Below are 26,684 nucleotides of genomic sequence, written 5' to 3' on the forward strand. Positions count from 1 at the left end.
GAGAGGTATGAAAACAAAAGAAATTCATGCCGTTTTTCTAAACACACTGGGGGACTCTGCTCTTTCATCTTTAGCTGTTGCCAAGTGGACATACGAATTTAAATTTGGTCGGGAAAGCGAAGATGATAATCCGCACAGTAGTCGGCCAAGATCTGACACTACCCCAAAAATTATTGTAAAAAGGCATAAAATGGTCATGGAGGATCTCCGACTGAAAGTGCGAGAGATTGCTGACGCTAGCGATGTCATCTGAGCGAGCAGATCACATTTTAACAGTGAAATTGGATATGAAAAAATTATCTGCTTAACGCAGACTCAGAAACGCATTACAGTGGAAATGTTCGAACAATGTTTAGCCCGTTTTCAGAGCAACCAACAAGATTTTTTGCACTGCTTTGTGACTACAGATGAAACTTGGATCACATCTATAGGCCAGAGACGAAACAACAGTCAACTCAGTGGAAACTTGTTGACTCACCACCATCCCAACACCACCACAGAGAAAGCAAAGGAAACATAATCGGCCGGAAACGTCATGGCGTCAATTTTCTGGGATGCGAACGGGATTCTTCCCACTGGTCAAACAATTCGTGATAATATTACGCTAACCTCTTGGACCAACTAAAGCAAGAGATACGCTAAAAAAGGCTAGGTTTGGCAACGACGAAAGTCATCTTCCATAAAGACAATGCGCGCCCACACGCAAGTATGGTTGCCATAGCAAAAATACGTGAACTTAGATACGAATTATCGTTACAGCCGCCATATTCGCCAGATTTGGATATGCCAGTCTTCCATCTCTTCCCCAAGCTCAAAATCTTTCCCGGTGGATGAGATTCTGTCTAAACGAAGAACTGGCAGCCTGAAGTTGACGGCAAATTGCAGGTTAGAGGATTAATTTTCAAGATGCATTAGTGTGCATGGAGATTACATCCATACATATTACAAATGTGTATGTACATATTGACACACAAGAGACTTAAGTTTGTCTTTACAACTGAATATCCAGTCCTTCAATCCAGCGCACTGCATCTGGAGTTGCTAGCAGGAAGTCCTCTTTGGCGCCGTGATAGGCTCGAATCCTGCATTCACTGACAATGTGGTGAACAGTCTGGTATGGAGCCCCGCAGTCACAAGCTGGATCAGGCAGCTTCTTCCACTTAAATTCATTTCATGATATGTCTGTATTAGCCATACGCTAAATAAAATAAATAAATAAAAACAAATGTGTATGTACCGGTGTATGTACATATCCTCCTAAACCACAGTGCAGATTTCAACCAAACTTGATAGATATGTCCTTTACTGCCTGGCAACAATCGCTGTCGGGTTAAGAACCACTTACCTATCATAGTTCAGGGGATGTGACGTCATAAACACTGCGATACGTGAAAAACTGCCACATTATGAGTGACGTTTAAATTACTCGTGTGCTACCAACTATATTCGCAAAATACATTATTTTGTAGATAGTATCCACATTTGGCGCTGAATACATTTACCCAAATATATCACTGTACGACACAAAGTTCAAGAGGTACGACTTCATAAACACTGAGATGCGCGAAGAAATACCGCATCATGCATGAAGTTTTAATATATTTATTTTTTCTACTTAGACACTTCTTCCTTCGAGTCAGCTTATGGAAATCCCTGACACACGGAAGCGCCTTTGACAGCTTTCAATTGCGAAACACAAGCTGCTGTAGGTGAAAAAAATAGCCGTCTTTGAGCTATGAAGAGGTGATTGTCGTAGAGATGTTAACAAAATCGCGTTGTAGACACGCGAAGCATCTGTGCTTACACATTTGTACATTATACGTATTTCTTTGTCCGGCTGTTTTATAATTTGTTTTCACGAATACATGGAAATGAGATGTCTTCGATATTGCGCTACAAACACAGTTAATTTATTGTTGTCGTTTCTAATAGAAAATTGGCAAAATGAATATCCGGACAATCTCTCCTTTGTCAGCTACCTGAAAAATAAAAAAGTTTTACTGAGGAAAAGCCGGCCGCTGTGGCCGAGCGGTCCTAGGCGCTTCAGTCCGGAACCGCGCACCTGCTACGGTCGCAGGTTCGAATCCTGCCTCGGGCATGGATGTGTGTGATGTCCTTAGCTTAGTTAGGTTTAAGTAGTTCTAAGTTCTAGGGGACTGATGACCTCAGATATTAAGTCCCATAGTGCTTGGTGCCATTTGAGTTTTTTCACTGAGGAAAGTCGTTTCTTTTTATTTCATTCCGAGAACTTTTCAAACTACTCTCGTAAATCGGATCTTCCGTAACTTTGATGTCTCACTACCGTGGTCATTTCATTGTTACTCTGTGGAACTTTGAGGACGCGGCAACATCTGTTTCACTGACGGAAGCAGTTTGAGATATTTCTCAGAGTGAAAGGAAAACTTGGAGCGTCAACAAAGACGTCGTTCGGCCCTTCCCAGACCGTTGCCTAACAGGACGCGGACCGCAGAAGCACGCACCGGCGGACATAGCCTTACACATTCACACGCGGCCGCCCGTTCTTTCCCATAGCAGATTATGCGCGGCGGAATTCAGTGACCGAAATTTGCGAAACACAGTCCGGCCGCCGCTGTGTTCCCATATTAGAATGTGCGTTGCACGCTTCAAAGGCAGCGCGGGCACTTCCTTGCGACAGAGCGCGTGTCTGCATATCTTCGCTCATCTAGAAGGCGGCCGGCCGTGGGAGCAGCGTGTAACGGCGCAGTAATTGCCCTGGGGGCAGCCGACCGCACCGCACCACGCAGGCAGTACTGTTGCGACGGCCGACGAGGGGAGCGCGCAACTGTGATGGCATTTAGTGACTACTGCGGCAAAATTTCCACCAGCTGCAATGAGGGCATGAAATCAACAGGCTCCTCCTAAAGGGATTGAAGTGAAAACGCAACTAATGTACTTCGGACTGAGTTCCATCTAACAAGGGGACCCTTGTTGTTGTTGTTGTTGTAGTCTTCAGTCTTGAGACTGGTTTGATGCAGCTCTCCATGCTACTCTATCCCGTGCAAGCTGCTTCATCTCCCAGTACCTACTGCAGCCTACATCCTTCTGAATCTGCTTAGTGTATTCATCTCTTGGTCTCCCTCTACGACTTTTACCCTCCACGCTGCCCTCCAGTTCTAATTTGGTGATCCCTTGATGCCTCAGAACATGTCCTACTAACCGATCCCTTCTTCTAGTCAAGTTGTGCCACAAGCTTCTCTTCTCCCCAATCCAATTCAATACCTCCTCATTAGTTATATGATCTACCCATCTAACCTTCAGCATTCTTCTGTAGCACCACATTTCGAAAGCTTCTATTCTCATCTTGTCCAAACTATTTATCGTCCACGTTTCACTTCCATACATGGCTACACTCCATACAAATACTTTCAGAATCGACTTCCTGACACTTAAATCAATACTCGATGATAACAAATTTCTCTTTTTCAGAAACACTTTCCTTGCCATTGCCAGTCTACATTTTATATCCTCTCTAATTCGACCATCATGTTATTTTGCTCCCCAAATAGCAAAACTCCTTTACTACTTTAAGTGTCTCATTTCCTAATCTAATTCCCTCAGCATCACCCGACTTAATTCGACTACATTCCATTATCCTCGTTTTGCTTTTGTTGATGTTCATCTTATACCCTCCTTTCATGACACTGTCCATTCCGTTCAACTGCTCTTCCAAGTCCTTTGCTGTCTCTGACAGAATTACAATGTCATCGGCGAACCTCAAAGTTTTAATTTCTTCTCCGTGGATTTTAATACCTACTCCGAACTTTTCTTTTGTTTCCTTTACTGCTTGCTCAATATACAGATTGAATTGCAACGGGGAGAGGCTACAACCCTGTCTCACTCCCTTCCCAACCACTGCTTCCCTTTCATGTCCCTCGACTCTTATAACTGCCATCTGCTTTTTTTCAAATTGTAAAAAACCTTCCGCTCCCTGTATTTTACCCCTGCCGCCTTCAGAATTTGAAAGAGAGTATTCCGGTCAACATTGTCAAAAGCTTTCTCCAAGTCTACAAATGCTAGAAACGTAGGTTTGCCCTTCCTTAATCTAGTTTCTAAGATAAGTCGTAGGGTCAGTATTGCCTCACGTGTTCCAACATTTCTACGGAATACAAACTGATCTTCCCCAAGGTCGCCTTCTACCAGTTTTTGCATTCGTCTGTAAAGAATTCGCGTTAGCATTTTGCAGCTGTGACTTATTAAACTGGTAGTTCGGTAATCTTCACATCTGTCAACACCTGCTTTCTTTGGGATTGGAATTATTCTTTTCTTCTTGAAGTCTGAGGGAATTTCGCCTGTCTCATACATCTTGCTCACCAGATGGTAGAGTTTTGTCAGGACTGGATCTCCCAAGGCTGTCTGTAGTTCCAATGGAATGTTGTCTACTCCCGGGGCCTTGTTGGACCCTTCCATAGTGTAAATCACGGATTTTGATGCGCTTCAAGTATGTTGTTTTTTTAGCGAAGGGCCTTGGTTTTTGAGAAAATCGATTTTGAAGTTCATTGCGCGCTTTCTATATCGGTAACATCAAAGATATTCGATCAGCGTAGCGCAGCGGTAAAGGTTCATGGCTACCGCAGTGGAGGTACCGTATTCGTATCCTGCTCGTGTACTTCTTTTTTTGTTTTCAAAATCGACCGATTTTTTCAAATTTTATTTCAAAGAATATCAACAAATAGTGTAAGGTGTGCGAAATTATAAAGTTGTATTCAGTTCCCAGAATGAGATTTTCACTCTGCAGCGGAGTGTGCGTTAATATGAAACTTCCTGCCAGATTAAAACTGTGTGCCGGACCGAGACTCGAACTCGGGACCTTTGCCTTTCGTGGGCAAGTGCTCTACCAACTGAGCTACACAAGCAAGACTCACACCCCGTCCTCACAGCTGCGTACAGGAGAGCTTCTGTAAAGTTTGGAAGGTAGGAGACGAGGTACTGGCGGGAGTAAAGCTGTGAGGACGGGTCGTGAGTCGTGCTTGGGTAGCTCAGTTGGCACAGTCTGCCTTCGGCAGTGACACAGTGCGGACCGTGTTGCCTGCCGGCCGCGCTGTGGTGCGCGCGCCTGTTTGTTTACGCCGGAGCAGCTTCGCGTGTGCGGTGTTGTGAGTCTAGAACGAGATGGCACACTCGTACAGAAAAACGACTTTGAAGTTCAGTTTTGCGAACGACTATACACGACCAAAGGCACACGAGATTGAACGTTTCTTCAGAGAAGAGGTAAAAATCGATCCACAGGAAATCGTGGGAATCAATTTATCGCTCCTTTCAAGCGTCGTCTATGTCAAGCTTGTTGACGAGGCTGCTTGCGAAAGACTTCTACAACGATCACCGAACGGGTATCGTTTCTGTCATGCCGACGGGAATGTTGGTGCGGTTACAGTCGATCACGCGGGAATGGGGATCCGCACTATACGAGTCTTCGAACTTCCGTTTGAGGTCCCGTCTGAACTTGTTACCGACGCCTTTCGACCATACGGTACAGTTCTATCCCATGTGGCCGAAAAATGGACGAGTTTTACCACGTACCCCGTTTTAAATGGGGTGAGACAAATACGGATAGAACTGCGCAAGCACGTCCCCTCTTATTTGTACATAGGGGGTTGTCGAGCGATTATAATCTATGATGGGCAACCTCGCACTTGCTCGGGGTACGGGAAAGAAGGTCACGTCCGCTCGGAATGCCTCCAGCGACGTTTAGTGCAAACTCCACGGGATGACGTTCAGGCGCCACAACCGACGACTGTCTTACCGTTGACCTTTGTGGAAGCCCTGAGAGGCGACGTGAGGGAGACTTCCGATGGGCACCAGCAGCTGCCCCCTATAGAGAACATGGACACCAATGGACTGGAACTCCGACCACCGGTTCCATCACAGCAGACACAGGACACCGCACAAGAGATGCAGCTGACGGCCGCTCCAGGCTCATCCGTGGTGGCTGCCAGTGCTTCCACCGAGAGCGTGACATGCCAGGCCCAAGACGGAGGGTACGCAACCCCAACAGCCGATGCGGACGCAAGGCAACGGAAACAGCGTTCGCCGAAGAGAAGAAAGAAGCGTCGACTGACTTCTGCTGACGATAGCCATAGTCCCGAGGGGACAGTGGACGACAACGACAGTATCGACCCGAGACCAGTGGATTCAACAGATACCGAGATGACGATGCAGGAACTACACAGCGACGATAAATTGAACTCTCCTTCTGGTGACCGGAAGGCGGAAGTGGAGATGACAACTGTCCAACATCAGAGCGATGACAACGTTACCTCCCATCCTTCGACCAGTTCCGGAAATATGCTGGGGGACTGGGCGCAAGAAATGGACCAACAGGATGAAAATACGAACGCGACGATTGGGGACAGTCCTGGCCAGAGGCCGGGAGGGGTCGGGAAATGTTGACCAACTTAGTGTGTTGAGGAGCGCCGGGGGTGCAGATGGACGCTTAATGACACCGCCCTACAACTGATGAACACAAGCCAGGCGTACCGCATTGCCACGATAAACATTAATGGCATACGGACACCGCTTAAAATTCAAATGCTGAAAGATATGTTACGCGCTGCGGACGTGGATATTGTACTCCTACAAGAAGTGCGTTTCACATCGCCGCCAGAGTTCTACGGTTACGAGGCACATTATTCAGTGCACGATGAAAGTGGATGCGGTGTGGCGATTCTCACCAGGGAAGGAATAGGAGTGGAGGACGTCAGGTCTCTCCCTTCGGCACGCGGCATAGCGATCACTGTCGACGGCGTTCGTTTCATCAATTTATACGCACCATCTGGCTCCACCAAACGAAGAGAAAGGGCGACTTTTTACACCGAAGAGATAGCACCGTTGTTCGCTGGACGCTTTGATAACTATATAGTGGGCGGCGACTTTAATTGTGTCGTCGACAAAAAGGACCAAGTACCTCATTATGTGCCATGCATGGAACTGCGTGCGTTGATTACCGAAATGGCGCTTCTGGATACCTGGGAACTGCAGCATGGTGACAGACCGGGTTATACGTTTGTCACGGGACACTCGGCGAGTAGACTTGATAGAGTGTACGTGACACGAGCTCTACGGACGACGATACTGGATGCCGAAATCTGGCCAGCGGCTTTTACGGATCATATGGCGTACGTCTGTACGATTTCACTAACGCGTCAGAAGATATGGCGGAGTAAAGGTCACTGGACAATGAATTGTGCACTTTTACGTGACACTGAATGTCACCGGTCGATAGAGGCGGCCTGGGAGACCTGCGTTCGACGCCAACGAGCATACACCTCGGTTCTCCAGTGGTGGATTAAATGCGCAAAACCAACGTTACGGAGAACGTTGATACGATACGGGCAGGACAAATCGCAGTGGAACCGCACAACGGCTGATTTTTATTTTACAGCCCTGAGGGAGCTGATGACCCAACAACCATCGCCGGAAAGGCACACGGCCATGCGCAGGATAAAAGCCAAGTTATTACAGCTGACGAGACTAAGAATGGAAGGTATAATGGTCCGGGCGAGATTGGCGGACACAGTTGCCGCCGAAACCCCCTCCATGCACCACGTGGTACGTGAACGCCAACGACGACGCAGGACATTGATCAGGGAACTAATATCTGAAACTGGCCAGCAAGTTGTGCACCAGCGTGATATTGCGCACGTGTTTACCGACTATTTCCGCCAGTTATATGGACCTGTACATGTGAACCACGAGACACTACATGATGTCATCTCGGAAATGCCAGATAGAGGACCACCACTGGATACAGAACCTTTCATCACAGCGATAACAGAGGACGAGCTGACAGACGCAATTGCCAGGGGGGCTCCGAACAAGTCCCCAGGACAGGACGGCTTCCCAATTGAATTTTACCGCGCCTTTGCATACCTTATGGGACGGACCTGGATTCAGATGTACAACGAACTCCTGTTACCGCAGACTGAGATACCTGCCGAATTCACGGAGGGTATCATCATCCCAATACCCAAACCACGCGGTGGCAGAAATCCAGGAGATTATAGACCACTCACTCTCTTGAACTGCGACTATAAGATTTTCGCGCGCATCCTTGGGGCTCGCTTGCGGTCTTCACTTTCTGATAGACTCCTCATAGATCAAACTTGCCTCGGCGGTAAGAGCAACGTACATACGACGCTCAGTGACTACCGAGATATCATCGCATTAGCAGCGGCATGCCGAGTGCGTGGGGCACTCGTCGCTATTGACTTCGATCATGCGTTCGACAGAGTGGATCATACCTTTTTGCATGCGGTGATGGGCAGATTGGGAATCCCACAGGCCTTCATCCTAGTGATCATGCGACTGTTACACGGCGTACGATCAAAGGTCTCGGTGAATGGACGGGGCACTGACTACATTGTTATTTCAAGGTCAGTTCGTCAAGGTTGCCCCCTTTCGATATTTTTGTATGCAATGGCTTTGGAACCCTGTCTATATGGTCTCCGAAGACGGTTGGAGGGAGTGCCGTTGCCACAACTGACCTTTCATTGCCGCGCTTATGCTGACGATGTGATGCTGGTGGCACGGACAGGCGAAGAAGTACGTACGGCGTTGGCATGGATACAGCGATACGGGATGGCGGCAGGAAGCGTGCTTAATCTACAAAAATCACACTGCATGAACGTCGGTCGAGGATTACAACCGGGGGAGGAAGGCCCGCTCATCTTAGTTAAGACCATAAAATGCCTAGGTCTTACGTTCCACACGGATGTGCAGCGGACAGTAGCGGATAACTACCGACGCATATTGAAGCTGATGCGGACAATGGTGCTGTTACAGAAATTAAGAGCGTTGGATATGATTCAGAGGGTGACCTATGTTAACGTATACCTAGCACCGAGACTCACTCACGTAGCGCATGTCCTGCCTTTAACGCGCACAATGGCATCACGGATACAAGCAACTTTCGGAACCTACGTGAGTGTGGGACACCTGTTTAAGATCCGATACACAACGCTTACGCTACCACCTGGAGAGGGTGGACTTGGTCTAGTGAACGTATATGAAAAGGCACGGGCGTTATTCGTCAGTACGATTTTCCGACAGTGGCGCGGTCAATTTCGCAATATCTCGGGTGCGTTGGCCGATGTACTAGCGCCCACTTCAATGCTGCCCCCAGTCGATGTGGGCCATATTTCACCGAAGCTGTCACATTTCAAGTCTTTTTTTTTGGAGCTTAGCTATGTCAGAGATTCCTTCCCAACAACACGACTACCGACGACGCGAGACGTATACCAACTCTTACTGCGCCGGTGCCCCAGGAATACCCTGGAAAAGAAGTACCCAGACAAGAACTGGCGACAGATATGGCGCGTTATACGGAACGTTTACCTCCCAACGTCGGTACGCTCAACATGGTATGTGGTGATAAATAGGAAGTTCGCAACGAATCAACGGCGGCACGCGATTCATTTGGCAGACACTCCACTATGTTTAGACTGCGCAACAGTGGACACTGATGAACATCGTTTAGCATGTAGTGGGACGGCTCCAGTGTGGCACTTGGCACAACAGATATTGGCGTTCCTGTTACGCTCCGCCCCTCACACAATTTCATCAGACACACTTTTTTTCCCCCAAGAATCTTATTTCCCGGTCCAAAAAACCAATGCAGTGACATGGGTGCGGGGAATGGTGGTGGGCTACGTGTATAACGAATCGGAAAAGGACAAAATTGATTTTTGGTATTTTCTCCTGGATGGACACACGAAGCTGCAACAGCATAAGAAATATAGGCAAGACTTCGCTAATTACTTGCGACTTACATTTACCGACCCGCCGGCCAGATGGGGTGTGACGGGTGAGAGATGAGATAGACGAAGAAGCCGAGATAGACATCGATCACACTTACGGACCCTTAGTTAATTTCGAGAAGACGACCCAGTCTTACACCAACGTCTGGAGAACGAGTCGATAGATGGCTCTCTTGCTCTATCGAACGTCGGGTCGTGAGCAGGTGTCGCCCCCGACACGAATTTCATTTCATTGCTACAGGAGCATGTTTCTTTTGTATTTGTACTATCCACAATATCTTCATATCTTTCATTTGGGCATTTTCAGTTTTATTCATTTCCTTAATCAATTAATTTTCTAATTAGCCACTATTTGTCAACATATGGACTTTGTAGACACTATTTATGCTATAGTACAACACCATGTATGTCAGCAAAGGTGGTAAGCCTGACATTGAAAAAAAAAGGGGGTAGCGTAAAAAAAAAACAAAAAAAAAAGTTGGTAGAGCACTTGCCCGCGAGAGGGAAAGGTCCTGAGTTCGAGTCTCGGTCCGGTACACAGTTTCAATCTGCCAGGAAGTTTTGTATTCAGTTATTAATTTTTCAAATATTCATTCCGTTTGTGGTTCGCAGTTGGAGTTCCAAATGTTCGTACAACGGTCACTTCTTTTATTACCTGAAATCGATCTCCGCCCATTATCGCCCCCTCTCCCGTGAATACCGTTAGCCGTAACGGGAACCCCAGCTCCTAGGCCAATGAGGATGCGAGCTGCATTCCTTTACGTTCGCATCTGACTACAGCGTCAATTGCTCGCCAAGCGTCTCTAGAGCCGTGAGTTAGAAACATTCTGTGAAATGGAAGAACCAAGTGTTTCTGCAGTAGTGCTGCCAGAAGAAGATCCATAAGTAGGGGAGTTGAACGAAAAATCAAAAGGCGAAATCACAAATGCCAATAAATACGCCGAAAATCTACTCGATACAGATGGCCGTACCGTAGGTGCAACCACAACGGAGGGGTATCTGTTGAGAGGCCAGATAAACGTGTGGTTCCTGAAGAGGGGCAGCAGCCTTTTCAGTAGTTGCAGAGGCAACAGTCTGGATGATTGACTGATCTGGCCTTGTAACAATAACCAAAACGGCCTTGCTGTGGTGGTACTGCGAACGGCTGAAAGCAAGGGGAAACTATAGCCGTAATTTTTCCCGAGGACATGCAGATTTACTGTATGGTTAACTGATGATGGCGTCCTCTTGGGTAAAATAGTCCGGAGGTAAAATAGTCCCCCATTCGGATCTCCGGGCGGGGACTACTCAAGAGGACGTTGTTACCAGGAGAAAGAAAACTGGTGTTCTACGGATCGGAGCGTGGAATGTCAGATCTCTAAAGCGAGCAGGTAGGTTAGAAAATTTAAAAAGGGATGTGGATAGGTTAAAGTTAGATATAGTGGGAATTAGTGAAGTTCGGTGGCAGGAGGAACAAGACTTTTGGTCAGGTGAATACAGGGTTATAAATACAAAATCAAATAGGGGTAATGCAGCAGTAGGTTTAATAATGAATAAAAAATAGGAGTGCGGGTAAGCTACTACAAACAGCATAGTGAACGCATTATTGTGGCCGAGATAGTCACGAAGCCCACGCCTACTACAGTAGCGCAAGTTTATATGACAACTAGCTCTGCAGATGATGAAGAAATTGATTAAATGTATGATGAGATAAAAGAAATTATTCAGGTAGTGAAGGGGGACGAAAATTTAATAGTCATGGGTGACTGGAATTCGAGAGTAGGAAAAGGGAGAGAAGGAAACATAGTAGGTGAATATGGACTGGGGGAAAGAACTGAAAGAGGAAGCCGTCTGGTAGAATTTTGCACAGAGCATAACTTAATCATAGCTAACACTTGGTTCAAGAATCATAAAAGAAGGTTGTATACATGGAAGAATCCTGGAGATACTAAAATAATAGATTGTATAATGGTAAGACAAAGATTTAGGAACCAGGGTTTAAATTGTAAGACCTTTCCAGGGGCTGATGTGGATTCTGACCACAATCTATTGGTTATGAACTGTAGATTGAAACTGAAGAAACTGCAAAAAGGTGGGAATTTAAGGAGATGGGACCTGGATAAACTGAAAGAACCAGAGGCTGTAGAGAGTTTCAGGGAGAGCATAAGGGAACAATTGACAGGAATGGGGGAAAGAAGTACAGTAGAAGAAGAATGGGTAGCTCTGAGAGATGAAGTAGTGAAGGCAGCAGAGGATCAAGTAGGTAAAAAGACGAGGGCTAGTAGAACTCCTTGGGTAACAGATGGAATATTGAATTTAATTGATGAAAGGAGAAAATATAAGAATGCAGTAAATCAAGCAAGCAAAAAGGAATACAAACGTCTCAAAAATGAGATCGACAGGAAGTGCAAAATGGCTAAGCAGGGATGGCTAGAGGACAAATGTAAGGATGTAGAGGCTTATCTCACTAGGAGTAAGATAGATACTGCCTACAGGAAAATTAAAGAGACCTTTGGAGAAAAGAGAACCACTTCTATGAATATCAAGAGCTCAGATGGAAACCCAGTTCTAACCAAAGAAGGGAAAGCAGAAAGGTGGAAGGAGTATATAGAGGGTCTATACAAGGGCGATGTACTTGAGGACACTATTATGGAAATGGATGAGAATGTAGATGAAGATGAAATGAGAGATACGATACTGTGTGAGGAGTTTGACAGAGCACTGAAAGACCTAAGTCGAAACAAGTCCCCGGGAGTAGACAACATTCCATTAGAACTACTGATGGCCTTGGAAGAGCCACTCCTGACAAAACTCTACCATCTGGTGAGCAAGATGTATGAGACAGGCGAAATACCCTCAGACTTCAAGAAGAATATAATAATTCCAATCCCAAAGAAAGCTGGTGTTGACAGATGTGAAAATTACCGAACTATCGGTTTAATAAGTCACAGCTGCAAAACAGTAACACGAATTCTTTACAGATGAATGGAAAAACTGGTAGAAGCCGACGTCGGGGAAGATCAGTTTGTATTCCGTAGAAATATTGGAACACGTGAGGCAATACTGACCTTACGACTTATCTTAGAAGAAAGATTAAGGAAAGGCAAACCTACGTTTCTAGCATTTGTAAACTTAGAGAAAGCTTTTGACAATGTTGACTGGAATACTCTCTTTCAAATTCTAAAGGTGGTAAGGGTAAAATACAGGGAGAGAAAGGCTATTTACAATTTTTACAGAAACCAGATGGCAGTTATAAGAGTCGAGGGGCATGAAAGGGAAGCAGTGGTTGTGAAGGGACAGAGACAGGGTTGTAAGCTCTCCCCAATGTTATTCAATCTGTATATTGAGGAAGCATTAAAGGAAACAAAAGAAAAATTCGGAGTAGGTATTAAAATCCATGGAGAAGAAATAAAAACTTTGAGATTCGCCGATGACATTGTAATTCTGTCAGAGACAGCAAAGGACTTGGAAGAGCAGTTGAACGGAATGGACAGTGTCTTGAAAGGAGGATATAAAATGAACATCAACAAAGGCAAAACGAGGATAATGGAATGTAGTCGAATTAAGTCGGGCGATGCTGAGGGAATTAGATTAGGAAATGAGACACTTAAAGTAGTAAAGGAGTTTTGCTATTTGGGGAGCAAAATAACTGATGATGGTCGAAGTAGAGAAGATATAAAATGTAGACTGGCAATGACAAGGAAAGCGTTTCTGAAGAAGAGAAATTTGTTAACATCGAGTATAGATTTAAATGTCAGGAAGTCGATTCTGAAAGTATTCGTATGGAGTGTAGCCATGTATGGAAGTGAGACATGGAAGATAAATAGTTTGGACAGGAAGAGAATAGAAGCTTTCGAAATGTGGTGCTACAGCAGAATGCTGAAGATTAGATGGGTAGATCACACAACTAATGAGGAGGTATTGAATATAATTGGGGAGAAGAGGAGTTTGTGGCACAACTTGACGAGAAGAAGGGACCGGTTGGTAGGACATGTTCTAAGGCATCAAGGGATGACAAATTTAGCATTGGAGGGCAGCGTGGAGGGTAAAAATCGTAGAGGGAGACCAAGAGATGAATACACTAACAAGGGAACCTACCCATCGCACCCCCCTCAGATTTAGTTATAAGTTGGCACAGTGGATAGGCCTTGAAAAACTGAACACAGATCAATCGAGAAAACAGGAAGAAGCTGTGTGGAACTATGAAAAAAATTAGTAAAATATACAAACTGAGTAGTCCATGCAAAGATATGGAACATCAAGGCGAACGCGAGGCAAGGAGCGGCGTGGTCCCGTGGTTAGCGAGAGTAGCTACGGAACCAGAGGTCCCAGGTTCAAGTCTTCCCTCGAGTGAAAAGTTTAATTTTTTATTTTCAGCTTATGTGACAAACACTTATGTTTTCATCACTTTTTGGGAGTGATTATCAGATCCACAAGAAAACCTAAATCGGGCAAGATAGAAGAATCTTTTTACCCAGTCGCTAAGTGTACAAGTTAGGTGGGTCGACGACGTATTCCTGTCATGTGACGCACATGCCGTCACCAGTGTCTTATAGAATATATCAGACGTGTTTTCCTGTGGAGGAATCGGTTGACCTATGTCCTTGCGACAACTGTTTTCTGTTCCCATTGGAGAGGCACGTCTTTTCGTCTACTAATCGCACGGTTTTGCGGTGCGGTCGCAAAACAGACACTAAACTTATTACAGCGAACAGAGACGTCAATGAACGAACGGACAAATCATAACTTTGCGAAAATAAAGAAAGTAAAATTTTCAGTGGAGGGAAGACTTGAACCAAGGACCTCTCATTCCGCAGTTACTCACGCTAACCACGGGACCACGGCCCTCTTGAGCTAATATTCACCTTGATGTTGCTTATCTTCAACATGGACTACTCTGTTTGTGTATTTTACTAATTTTTTTCATAGTTCCACACAAATTCTTCCTGTTTTCTCGATTGATCTATACTCAGTTTTTCAAGGCCTATCCACTGTGCAAACTTATAACTAAATCTGAGGGTGGTGCGATGGGGAGGTTGCCTTGTAAGCAGATTCAGAAGGATGTAGGTTGCAGTAGGTACTGGGAGATGATGAAAGTTGCACAGTATAGGGTAGCATGGAGAGCTGCATCAAACCAGTCTCAGGACTGAAGACCACAACAACAACAACAACAACGGATACACCGCCTAGCGCGATATCTGCCTATTCCGTTGCAACTGGCGATGAGATATGTATCGCATTACAGGATCTATTGGCCGAAAGGAAGACATTATTGGTGATGATTTCAACGAAGATGAATTGGGAGAATATGATGCGAACCACAACCGGAATGTGCATGGTTTGAAAAAATTAATAACTGAATACATCTTTATAATTTCGCACACCTTACACTGTTTGTCGATATTCTTTTAAAATGAAACTGAAAAATTCGGTCGATTAAAAAAAAATTACACGAGCAGGATTCGTACATGGTACCTGCAGCACGGTAGCCATGATCCTGTACCGCTGCGCTACGCTGATATACCCGGAATACTACTAATGTTACGTATATACAAAACGCGCAATGAACTTAAAATCGATTGTCTTAAAAACCAACTCCCGTCGCTAAAAAACCGGATAGCCAGGTACTCAGTGTAAGTGCCTCTACAACATACAGGGTGGCGCACGAAATGTGTTACCATTTTCTTTTTGAATATAAACTTTATTGTCAATACAATCTGAAAGGAACATACTCTACAATGAAGAGCCGTCCATGGAGATTCGTTCTAACTCAGCACATGCTCAATTTGTCCACCATTTCGTTTCCTAACTACCATCAAGCGAACACTGAAGTTAGTGATTACCCTACGGCACATGTCTTCCGTAATTTCACTGCAAGTTTGAAGAATAAGTCTTCTGAGATCCATTAAATCACGTGGACGTTTGGGGAAAATTTTTTTCTTTAGGTACCCCCAAAGAAAAAAGTCACATGGATTGAGGTCTGGACTATTGGGGGGCCAACTTTGTCCGTCATTGAAGCGACCTGGAAACCTGAGTGAAATGATCCGCATGTGCAAAACCTCCAACACAGTGTTTGCAGTATGTGGCCGTGCTCCATCTTGCATGAACCACTGCGTGTTGAAGGGCAAGACAGTAGCAAGAAGCTGTGGAATGAAGCTATTGCGAAGCATGCTCAAATAACGCTCGCTGTTCACAGTTTCTTCAAAGAAAAAGGGTCCAATAAGTCCGTGACTGGAAATTGCTACCCATGCTGTAATTCTTGGAGCATAATGTTGTCGTTCATGAAGCATTTGTGGGTTTTCAGTGACCCAAAAGCGTACATTTTGTTTGTGAACCACACCGTCTAAATGACAATGCGCTTCGCCTGAAAACCAAACGATGTTGAGAGTTTCTTCCCTATCCTCCGTCCACTGAGCAAACAGTAGTCTCTGCTGCTTCTGTTCTTCAGGTCATCTTGTATGGGTACATATGGAGGTCACTTTTAAGTATGCGTTCAACGGAGCGTCTGGATATTCCCAGTTGCACTGCTGCCTTTCTACACGATTTCCCGGGACTTCTCTGTACAGCAACTCGTTCCGCTTCAGTATTCTCCGGCGAACAAACAGGCTTAGGCCGAGGTCGCTTCGCTTCCAATACTGTTCCTTCCTTTACAAATTTATCGTACAACCTGTGGATGGTCTTCTTGCAAGGGACCCATCGTGTGTTAAACAGTTGTCGAAAACGCCTCTGAGTCACAACATGGCTTTTCGTTTCATGAAAAATTAACACAATTGCCGATCGTTGCTATGTCGTCAATCTTCCATTGTCAGCCATTGCTGCTTACTAGTGTCCTAGCGGCAGTATTGTGAATTACACGTCATTTCGTAACTCATTTGTTTTTCCAAGCTCTGCTGGTACTGCTGTGGAGCTCCCAGCGGGATATCTAATGTGCGTCGTAAATTGTGAAAGAAACAGTTGGTAACACATTTCGTGCGCCACCCTGTATTTGAAGCGCATCAAAATCCGTGATTTACAGCATGGAGGGTCCCCTTGTAAGTGAGCTTACCGAACAAAAGAGCACACCGGTCGCTTTTAGAGCACTATAGTCCAGGCCTGTTCAGGAGGCGACTAGGCGAACACGAGTGCTCCCTCTCGCTCGCTGCCTGAGCAGCGAGAAATCGCGGTAAAATGGCGTGTTCGGACGTCGTTATGTAGCGCAAGGTAAGTGCAACTTCAAAGGAAAGACCGTGCGTTAAGTTCGCGGTAGCCTTAGATGCAAGCACATATGATAAACGGCGCATTGCTTAAAGTGAAGAAGGGCTCTCTTTAAATGTATGAAAAGCAGCAAGGCGACAAAAGGTCGGGGGATAGCGATATGCGTGAACACAGTTGACGGTGGTATCGCCTATGCAAGGTACAAAAGGGGAGTGCATTGGCGAAGCTGTCATTTGTACCCAGCTGATTTAAAGGGTGCGGTAGCGTTCACAGCGTAATTTGATTTGCGTAGCACAATGACGTACTGCAGGAATGCGCGCCAGTTCGTGCCGCATTCGTGTACTAATTAGCTGCCATTTCGAGTGTGACAGTGATATGGAGCGGTGGAGTGCACAGTATCGTGTCTTTGCTGTTGGAGTTATTTCAAGAATAACGACTCTGTTATTGGTACCCAGCGTCTATTTCGGCAGCATTTGTAAGTAGGCTGTTTAGGTTTTTATGTTGGTAACGTCACGTAGCGCTCTGTATGAAAAGCTGTGCTGTGTGCAGTCTGTAGCTGGTTGGCATTATTGGAATATTCGCTATTATAGTGTTGGGCAGCTGGCTGTGAACAGCGCGTAGCGTTGCGCAGTTGGAGGTGAGCCGCCAGCGGTGGTGGATGTGGGGAGTGAGATGGCGGAGTTTTGAGAGCGGCCGGCCGGTGTGGCCGAGCGGTTCTAGGCGCTTCAGTCCGGAACCGCGCGACCGCTACGGTCGCAGGTTCGAATCCTGCCTTGGGCATAGATGTGTATGATGTCCTTAGGTTAGTTAGGTTTAAGTAGTTCTACGTTCTCGGGGACTGATGACCTCAGATGTTAAGTCCCATAATGCTCAGAGCCATTTGAACCAAAGTTTGAGAGTGGTTGCTCTGAACGTGTGTCCATCAGAGAGAGTAAATTTGAAATGCTGGATATCATGAACTGAGATATATATATATATATATATATATATATATATATATATATATATATATATATATATATATATATAATGACTTTTGAACACTGTTAAGGTAAATACATTGTTTGTTCACTATCAAAATCTTTCATTTGCTAACTATGCCTATCAGTAGTTAGTGCCTTCAGTAGTTAGAATCTTTTATTCAGCTGGCAGTAGGCGCACGCTGTACTGCAGTAGTTTGAGTAATGAAGATTTTTGTGAGGTAAGTGATTCATGAAAGGTATAGGTTATTGTTAGTCAGGGCCATTCTTTTGTAGGGATTCTTGAGTCAGATTGCGTTGCGCTAAAAATATTGTGTGTCAGTTTAGTGATGATCAGAATAAGTAGAGAGAGAAATGTCTCAGTACGTTGAGTTTTGCTTAGCTGTTTGAAAATCAAATAACGTAAGGGGTTTACCAGCACAATAATTCATTAATTTTTCTAAGGGGACGTTTCACATTTCAATTTGAGACGTCACGGGAAAGTTCCATATGGACGGACCATTGTGAGGTGGGTACGTGCATTTCGAACAACAGGTTCTGTTTGCAATGGCAAACCGGGAAGAAGTGAAAGAACTGTGCGACACTAGAAGCCGTGGAAAATGTTCGTGCTGCATTATTGCGGAGCCCAAAAAGATCTGCCCGTCGTCATGCGCAAACTGCGCAATGTCCGATCGCTCATTCAGGAGAATATTGCACGAAGATCTCCATTTACACCCATATAAGCTGCAGATTGTTCAGGAAATGAGGCCTCGCGATTGGGTTACACGCGAAACATCTGCTTAACCATGCTTGATCTCCTTCGCCAAAATCCACAAATGTTGCACACCATCCTGATGTCAGATGAAGCTCATCTCAAGTTATGTAGTTCAGTGAATAAACAGAATATGCGTTATTGGAGTGATGTAAACGCGCATGAACTGCACATCAAGCCCTTGCACAGTTCTCGTGTCACAGTGTGGTGTGGAGTTGCTTCCTTTGGGATTATTGGCCCTTACTTCTTTGAGGATGACAGCGGTGTGGCTGTAACTGTCACCAGTGAAAGCTACCTAAAGATGCTGCAAGACTCCGTTCTTCCCCAATTAGGTATGGTCGATGTGGATGTGGAACAATTACGGTTTCAACAAGACGGAGCGACTTTGCATACAGCCAGAATTTGCATGGAATTCTTGCGACAGACATTTCCCGGCAGAGTAATTTCCCGTTTTGGTGACATTTCCTGGCCGCCTCCCTCACCTGGCCTTTCATGAGCAAACTTTTTCCTTTGGGGCTACCTGAAGCAAAAAATGTTCCGAACACGTTGTGTCACCATTCCTGAGTTGAAGGTTCACATCAGAACTGCCGTCGGCAATGTCCCAGGGAATACGTTACGACGAGTTATGTGTTGTGCAGATGGGGCATTATTTGACAGGAGGCATATTCAAAATGGACAATGACTTACACATTAGTAAATGGTAAACCTTTAACTATTAATTGACATAAGAGGTAATAAATAAATCACAGTTACTGCCTGATGGTGTGTTTGTAATATCCTACTGTGAAAGCTGCCGCTCCCTGTTGTGGATTGTGGCCGCAGACGGGAATTAACAGACTTTGAACACGGAATGGTAGTTGTAGCTATAAGCGTGGGACATTCCATTTCGAAAATCGTTTGTGAAATTCTATACTCCGATATCCGCTGTGTCAAGAGTGTGCCGCGAACACCAACTTTCAGGGATTACCTCTAACCACGGACAACGCAGTGGCCTACGACCTTCACTTAATGACCGAGAGCAACGGTGTTTGCGTAGAGTTGTCAGTGCTAACAGACAAGCAACGCTGCGTGATATAACCGCAGAAATCAATGTGGGACATTCGACGAACGTATGCGTTGGGATAGTGTGGCGAAATTTGGCGTTAATGGGCTATGGCAGCAGATGATCGACGCAAGTGCCTTTGCTAACAGCACGACATATCGCCTGCAGCGCCTCTCCTGGGCTCGTTACCGTATCGGATGGACCATAGAGGAGTGGAAAACCTTAGCCTGGCTAGGTGAGTCCCGATTACAGTTGGTAAGAGCTGATGATGGGATTCGTGTGGCGGAGACCCCACGAAGTCATGGACCCAAATTGTCAACATAGCACTGTGCAACCTGCGGGTGGCTCCATATTGGTGTGGGCTGTGTTAACGTGGATTGGGCTGGGTCCTCTGGTCCAACTGAACCGATCATTGACATTCGTCACCTCAGTGTATGGCCGGGTTATAAACTGGAAAGCGAAGGTCAGACACTCCGACATCAATTTGCAGGATGTCAATGCAGTGTGCCTAACGACTTATACTATCCGCTGTTAAAAGATGGATGATTATTAATTGCATTGCTTAGCCTTGTTATGAGTATGAACTTTTAACTGACCTGAAATGGAATTACTCGCATAAAATGTCTTTCTCAAAGAAATTAGGTTCCTTATTGAATTTAAAATATTCTTTACAAATATTTCAAAGCCGTAATAAAGAATAATTGTGCTATGAATCGCAGAGAGTACTTTAAAGTCCGAGAATAATGGCGTTTATGAGCATGAAGAATTATCTTCCGCATAAACTCAGCATCTGGAGAATCTCAACGGCAGCTCTCGTACATACTGAAACCTTCGTAAAAAGAAGACCAATTATTCTTCACGCTATATACCACTGGAACCCATCGCAGTGCTATGACGATCAGTTTAATTCTAATTGGAAGGTGCGTTCATCAATTTTTTTAGTAACTAAAAAGAGACAATACTCATTTTACAGTTATGTAGACCGTGTGTCAAGGAAAATTAGATGTAGTCAAAAGGGAAATGGAGGATTAACATCGACATATTGGGAATAAGTGAAATGAAGTGGACTAGCGTGGGAGAATTTGCCTCGGATGGCCATATGGTACACTATTCTGGACAAGAGAACAGCAGAAGTAATGGAGTAGCCCTCATAGTTAGTGACAGAGCAGAACAAGCTGTAATGGAATGCAACTGTCAAAATCATAGTGTGACGTCCATCAGACTTCAAATGGTTCAAATGGCTCTGAGCACTATGGGACTTAGCTGCTGAGGTCATCACTCCCCTAGAACTTGGAGCTACTTAAACCTAACTAACCTAAGGACATCACAAACATCCATGTCCGAGGCAAAATTCGAACCTGCGACCGTAGCGGTCGCGCGGTTCCATACTGTAGCGCCTAGAACCGCTCGGCCACTCCGGCCGGCTCAGATTTCAAGATCAACCCCTTAATATCACAGTCATTCAAGTTCGTGCGCCAACCACCGATGCTGAAAAGGAAGTTATTGATCAGTTCTATGAATATTTACAAGAATTACTGATGTCGACACCAAAAAAGGATCAGTCTTTATAGTTCGAGATTGGAACGCGCAAGTGGGAAATCAAATTTTAGAGGGTGTAACTCGAAAATTTGTTCTTGGTAGAACAAATGAAACAGGACAGAGACTCCTCGAATTCTGCTAAGATAATTCGTTGCTTATTACTAACACACTGTTCCAGCCTACCCAAATGACGCCTATATACTTGGAATCAAATAGATTACATATTTTTTAATCAGAGACGGAAGAGTGCGGTTTAGTCAACTGCAACAAAACGTGGAGATGATTGCATATGAGATCAAGAGCTCTTAATTGCAAAATTCCGGCTGAAACTGAGGAAAGTAAAATTCCGGCTGAAACTGAGGAAAGTAAAATTCCGGCTGAAACTGAGGAAAGTAGCAAAATCTGTTCCATCTTGCAAATACGACCTTAAGACCTTACCCTTTGATTACGCTGCAGAAGGTCGAAACAGTTTTAATTCATTAGAGCTAGAAACCAAAAGCCCACAAGAACTGTGGACAGAAGTAGCCAATACTGTCAAGGACGCAACAGGAAAACACATTCCCAAGAAAAAGAATAACAAGGACAGATGGCTATCGGTTGAGGTACTGCAAGTTGCAGAAGAACGAAGGAAAGCAAAACTCAAAGGGGATAGATCAGCATTGTTTAAATATGGAGTTTCAGAAATTAGCTAGAAGAGATAAAAATGTCTCCCTAAACGAACTGTGCAAAGAAGTTGAAGATAACAGAATGAGGAAAACAGGCGATCTTTACAAGAAAATTAGACCCATCAAAGGAAAATTCCAGGAGAAAATTGGAATGATAAAAGACAGAAATGGGAAAGATTCAAAACAAGCAGAGGACGTTAAGGAAAGGTGGGCAGAATTTGTAGGAGATCTGTATAAGAAAGAACTGCATACTGACAATGCGGATGATGATCTACATCTACATCTACATTTATACTCAGCAAGCCACCCAACGGTGTGTGGCAGAGGGCACTTTACGTGTCATTACCTCCCTTTCCCGTTCCAGTCGCGTATGGTTCGCGGGAAGAACGACTGCCGGAAAGCTTCCGTGAGCGCTAGAATCTCTCTAATTTTACATTCGTGATCGCCTCGGGAGGTATAAGCAGGGGGAAGCAATATATTCGATACCTCATCCAGAAACGCCCCCTCTCGAAACCTGGACAGCAAGCTACACCGCGATGCAGAGCGCCTCTCTTGCAGAGTCTGCCACTTGAGTTTGCTAAACATCTCCGTAACGCTATCACGCTTACCAAATAACCCTGTGACGAAACGCGCCGCTCTTCTTTGGATCTTCTCTATCTCCTCTGTCAACCCGACCTGTTACGTATCCCACACTGATGAGCAATACTCAAGTATAGGTCGAACGAGTGTTTTGTAAGCCACCTCCTTTGTTGATGGCTACATTTTCTAAGGACTATCCCAATGAATCTCAATCTGGCACCCGCCTTACCAACAATTAATTTTTTATGATCATTCCACTTCAAATCGTTCCGCACACATACTCCCAGATATTTTACAGAAGCAACTACTACCAGTGTTTGTTCCGCTATCATACACTCCTGGAAATGGAAAAAAGAACACATTGACACCGGTGTGTCAGACCCACCATACTTGCTCCGGACACTGCGAGAGGGCTGTACAAGCAATGATCACACGCGCGGCACAGCGGACACACCAGGAACCGCGGTGTTGGCCGTCGAATGGCGCTAGCTGCGCAGCATTTGTGCACCGCCGCCGTCAGTGTCAGCCAGTTTGCCGTGGCATACGGAGCTCCATCGCAGTCTTTAACACTGGTAGCATGCCGCGACAGCGTGGACGTGAACCGTATGTGCAGTTGACGGACTTTGAGCGAGGGCGTATAGTGGGCATGCGGGAGGCCGGGTGGACGTACCGCCGAATTGCTCAACACGTGGGGCGTGAGGTCTCCACAGTACATCGATGTTGTCGCCAGTGGTCGGCGGAAGGTGCACGTGCCCGTCGCCTGGGGCCGGACCGCAGCGACGCACGGATGCACGCCAAGACCGTAGGATCCTACGCAGTGCCGTAGGGGACCGCACCGCCACTTCCCAGCAAATTAGGGACACTGTTGCTCCTGGGGTATCGGCGAGGACCATTCGCAACCGTCTCCATGAAGCTGGGCTACGGTCCCGCACACCGTTAGGCCGTCTTCCGCTCACGCCCCAACATCGTGCAGCCCGCCTCCAGTGGTGTCGCGACAGGCGTGAGTGGAGGAACGAATGGAGACGTGTCGTCTTCAGCGATGAGAGTCGCTTCTGCCTTGGTGCCAATGATGGTCGTATGCGTGTTTGGCGCCGTGCAGGTGAGCGCCACAATCAGGACTGCATACGACCGAGGCACACAGGGCCAACACCCGGCATCATGGTGTGGGGAGCGATCTCCTACACTGGCCGTACACCACTGGTGATCGTCAAGGGGACACTGAATAGTGCACGGTACATCCAAACCGTCATCGAACCCATCGTTCTACCATTCCTAGACTGGCAAGGGAACTTGCTGTTCCAACAGGACAATGCACGTTCGCATGTATCCCGTGCCACCCAACGTGCTCTAGAAGGTGTAAGTCAACTAACTACCCTGGCCAGCAAGATCTCCGGATCTGTCCCCCATTGAGCATGTTTGGGACTGGATGAAGCGTCGTCTCACGCGGCCTGCACGTCCAGCACGAACGCCGGTCCAACTGAGGCGCCAGGTGGAAATGGCATGGCAAGCCGTTCCACAGGACTACATCCAGCATCTCTACGATCGTCTCCATGGGAGAATAGCAGCCTGCATTGCTGCGAAAGGTGGATATACACTGTACTAGTGCCGACATTGTGCATGCTCTGTTGCCTGTGTCTATGTGCCTGTGGTTCTGTCAGTGTGATCATGTGATGTATCTGACCCCAGGAATGTGTCAATAAAGTTTCCCCTTCCTGGGACAATGAATTCACGGTGTTCTTATTTCAATTTCCAGGAGTGTATAATCATACAATAAAGGATCCTTCTTTCTATGTATTCGCAATACATTACATTTGTCTATGTTAATGGTCAGTTGCCACTCCCTGCATCAAGTGCCTATCCGCTGCAGATCTTCCTGCATTTCACTGCAATTTTCTAATGCTGCAACTTCTCTGTATACTACAGCATCATCCGCGAAAAGCCGCATGGAACTTCCGACACTATCTACTAGGTCATTTATATACAGGGTGAGTCACCTAAAGTTACGCTGGATATATTTCGTATACCACATCAAATACTGACGAACCGATTCCACAGACCGAACCTGAGGAGAGGGGCTAGTGTGTTTAACACAAACCATACAAAAATGCACGGAAGTATGTTTTTTAACACAAACCTACGTTTTTTTAAATGGAACCCCATTAGTTTTGTTAGCACATCTGAACATATAAACAAATATGTAATCAGGTCCGTTTGTTGCATTGTAAAATGTTAATTACATCCGGAGATATTGTAACCTAAAGTTGACGCTTAAGTACCACTCCTCCGCTGTTCGATCGTGTGTATCGGAGAGCACCGAATTACGTAGGGATCCAAAGGGAACGGTGATGGACCTTAGGTACAGAAGAGACTGGAACAACACATTACGTCCACATGCTAACACCTTTTTATTGGTCTTTTTCACTGACGCACATGTACATTACCATGAGGGATGAGGTACACGTACACACGTGGTTTCCGTTTTCAATTACGGAGTGGAATAGAGTGTGTCCCGACATGTCAGGCCAATAGATGTTCAATGTGGTGGCCATCATTTGCTGCACACAATTGCAATCTCAGGCGTAATGAATGTCGTACACGCCGCAGTACATCTGGTGTAATGTCGCCGCAGGCTGCCACAATACGTTGTTTCATATCCTCTGGGGTTGTAGGCACATCACGGTACACATTCTCCTTTAACGTACCCCACAGCAAGAAGTCCAGAGGTGTAAGATCAGGAGAACGGGCTGGCCAATTTATGCGTCCTCCACGTCCTATGAAACGCCCGTCGAACATCCTGTCGAGGGTCAGCCTAGTGTTAATTGCGGAATGTGCAGGTGCACCATCATGCTGATACCACATACGTCGACGCGTTTCCAGTGGGACATTTTCGGGCAACGTTGGCAGATCATTCTGTAGAAATGTGATGTATGTTGCAGTGCTCTCCGATACACACGATAGAACAGCGCCGTTCCTCTAGAGACTTGCCGTACACGGCTGTTAGAAGGGGGGGCAAGTTTTTTCGCGTACTCTGTGTAGAATCGAATTGGTATCCCGTCAGGTCCAGTGGACTTTCCTCTGTTGAGTGATTTCAGTTGCTTTTCTATTCTTTCGATGTCAGACATTTTTTCGTTTGTGCGAGGATTTAAAGAAGGAACTGCAGTGCGGTCTTCCTCTGTGAAACAGCTTTGAAAAAAGGTGTTTAGTATTTCAGCTTTACGCGTGTCATCCTCCGTTTCAATGCCATCAGCATCCCAGAGTGTCTGGATATGCTGTTTCGAGCCACTTACTGATTTAACGTAAGACCAGAACTTCCTAGGATTTTCTGTCAAGTCGGTACATAGAATTTTACTTTCGAATTCACTGTACGCTTCACGTATAGCCCTCCCTACGCTAACTTTGACATCGTTTAGCTTCTGTTTGTCTGAGAGGTTTTGGCTGCATTTAAACTTGCAGTGAAGCTCTCTTTGCTTTCGCTGTAGTTTCCTAACTTTGTTGTTGAACTACGGTGGGTTTTTCCCGTCCCTCACAGTTTTACTCGGCACGTACCTGTCTAAAACGCATTTTACGATTGCCTTGAACTTTTTCCATAAACACTCAACATTGTCAGTGTCGGAACAAAAATTTTCGTTTTGATCTGTTAGGTAGTCTGAAATCTGCCTTCTATTACTTTTGCTAAACAGATAAACCTTCGACAGAGTCGAAAAGTCCGGGTCTGTTTGTAATCAGTAGGTCCAAGATGTTATCTCCACGAGTCGGTTCTATGTTTAATTGCTCGAGGTAATTTTCGGATAGAGCACTCAGTATAATGTCACTCGATGCTCTGTCCCTACCACCCGTCCTAAACATCCGAGTGCCCCAGTCTATATCTGGTAAATTGAAATCTCCACCTAAGACTATAACATTCTGAGGAAATTTATGTGAAATGTATTCCAGATTTTCTCTCAGTTGTTCTGCCACTAAGCTGCTGAGTCTGAAGGTCGGTAATAGGAGCCAATTATTAACCTAGCTCGGTTGTTGAGTGTAACCTCCACCCATAATAATTCACAGGAACTATCCACTTCTACTTCACTACAGGATAAACTACTACTAACAGCGGCGAACACTCCACCACCGGTTGCATGCAATCTATGCTTTCTAAACACCGTCTGTGCCTTTGTAAAAATTTCGGCAGAATTTATCTCT

General features: G+C 45.6%; 1 protein-coding gene across 2 annotated transcripts in view; it reads left to right on the top strand.

Moving 5' to 3' along the window:
- LOC126194711 (uncharacterized) overlaps positions 1-26,684 on the top strand; it is a 965,948-nt gene that overhangs the window by 384,923 nt on the left and 554,341 nt on the right. The gene's annotated exons all lie outside the window — the stretch shown is intronic.

The sequence above is a fragment of the Schistocerca nitens genome, chromosome 7, assembly GCF_023898315.1.
Source record: "Schistocerca nitens isolate TAMUIC-IGC-003100 chromosome 7, iqSchNite1.1, whole genome shotgun sequence".
Classification (NCBI taxonomy): Eukaryota; Metazoa; Arthropoda; class Insecta; order Orthoptera; family Acrididae; genus Schistocerca; species Schistocerca nitens.